The sequence below is a fragment of the Monopterus albus genome, unplaced genomic scaffold, assembly GCF_001952655.1.
Source record: "Monopterus albus unplaced genomic scaffold, M_albus_1.0 scaffold3.1, whole genome shotgun sequence".
Lineage (NCBI taxonomy): Eukaryota > Metazoa > Chordata > Actinopteri > Synbranchiformes > Synbranchidae > Monopterus > Monopterus albus.
This window is the reverse complement of record NW_018127883.1, coordinates 1155109-1157480: the sequence shown is the minus strand read 5'-3', so window position 1 is coordinate 1157480 and position 2372 is coordinate 1155109.

Below are 2372 nucleotides of genomic sequence, written 5' to 3'. Positions count from 1 at the left end.
AAGATGGCCCAGAAAATAAGAAGCTTATGCATAAGCTCAATGGCATCATACGCTAGAAGGAAGGGCCAGGTTGTTGGAAGTTGCAGTGAGTTTGTGATGCTGGATGAGAGCAACTTTTGTCATAAGCAAAAGGTAGGGCAGACACAATGAATGATATTCTCAGAATTTTAAAGGGAAAATCCACCATAAAATAGAACTACACTGATCTTAGACATTTAAGTCAATATCTATAAAGACAACTGTCTCCCTAAGCTGGAAAGCATCAAGACTTGATTTGTGATCAGAATCAGAATCAGCTTTAATGACCAAGTATGTTGTACATACAAGGGATCTGTCTCAGGTACAGAGGCTCAGTGAAGCAACTTTAGGGGTACACAATTAAAGGAAAAAAGATTCATGCATATTGAACAGCATAAAAAGAATCACTGAGATTTATGCCTGAAAATATTTAAAATGTAATATTTTCATGTCTTTCAGTATGGACGAGGACGGTTCGCCAGCACCTGGCAAAGAAGAAAGTGGGTCTTTGGGATTTGGGTGTTGGCCAAAGCTACAACAGACCCTTTTTAAAACTGTTTGATCGTAGGTCCAGACTTCATCTTCTCCCGCTAATTGTGCAACATGTGCGTCCTAGAAGCACCATCCTCAGTGATGAATGGCGGGCCTACAGAGGTGTACTAACCAATCATGGATACACACATTTTCCTGTTAACCACAGTCGGTGGTTTGTTGACCCATTAACAGGCAGCCACACACAGAACCTGGAGAGAGCATGGGCCATATACAAGGGGATGGTATGGCGACTGTGATGGAACAGGACAGAGGCCTTGCTAAAAGAGCATCTCTTAGTAATTAAGTGGACCTACTGGCTAGCTAACTGCCACAAAGATGGTCCTTTTGGGAGAATAATTGACACAATTAAAGGGGGGGGCAAGTCAGGTCCTCGAGAGCTACCACCGTGCATGCTTTCCAGCTATCCATGCCCTGCCCACTGCTGCATACCTGCAACATGTGTTCAGTCAATCAGAAGCTGGAAGATACCACCTTAGATGAACGTGGAGCGAGGACAAAGTGAATTCGTTGGTTGGAGGATGGACAAGTAAGTGGACAATTATTGTGCTTAAATGAACATTAAAACAGCCTTCTCCTAATGAAACTGCTAATCTGTGAACTTCGTGAAATAAATGTTAATATCTTTATTGACAATTTACTAGTATTACCAAGAGACATTTAAGTTGTTGAATGCAATGCTTATTATTGTATTATTTAACGTTTAGTTAATGCTTATTACTGCATCAACAAATGTTAGCAGTGTCGTTAAAAACTATTAAATAATGTATGAGGTAATACTTTAATTAACATGAAAAACATTAGTACATGATTAATAAATGCATTAGTTACCTATTAGTTAATGCTTATTACTGCATTAAGTATGGTTAATTAATGTACCCTTATTGTAAAGTGTTACCCACTGCTGGATGCAACAAGGACCTGAATAAAGACCCTGAGGCAGATGTCAAAATGAAAACATTTTCCAACATTCGCTCTTAACTACTAAAATGTAGAAGCTGCTTTCTTACACTATTATATCTGGCACATATTTTTCAGATTGTTAAGAAATACACTTAAGAATGCTCTTACAAGCAAAATTAGGAGTTTTTTTCACTGAGTATGATTAAAAAAACATTAATCAAGATATTTATTCCCAACAGTTCTAGGAGTAAGCTTTAAGTGTGCACATGAGTAATTACATTTGAGCTTAGACTGACACCTACCTCAGCCTCTTTAAGATGTTATAAAGTAAATTCCAAAATGTCTACATTTATATAAACGTGGTTTAAGGTTAACATCTCAGAAGCCAACAATGGAATTTCAGGGGAGACTGCACAACTCACTCCTTGCAAATCCTAAAATTTTTGCTTGGCTGCATAAGCACTTTTGACTTCACCAGAATAGTGCTTTTTAATACTTAAAAAAAACAAAAAAAACGGTGGTCTGCTATCTGTATTGCTCTGAATATGAAAATAGTCCATTATAATCTTAGAAGTTGCAATAAAGGAACACAAGAATGGCAAATATTACAACAAGATCATGTTATGAGGCAAACAATGCACTGGTCAGTTGAAAATATTTTAAGGATATTATGTGAAGCCATCTGATTTCATTTTCTAATTTGTATTGAATTTGCTACATCCTGTAAACTTGGGTGCAACCAAGTGTTGAGTGTTTAATGGTTAGTGAGGGGAAATAAGAAAGCAAAACTCAGTCAGAGGTGTATTCGGAGTCAGTGCATGGACTCAATACACAGCACAGTCCCAGAGGAAATGCACAGCACTACAGATCTCAGCAGCTTGGTCAGCCCTTATTAAAAA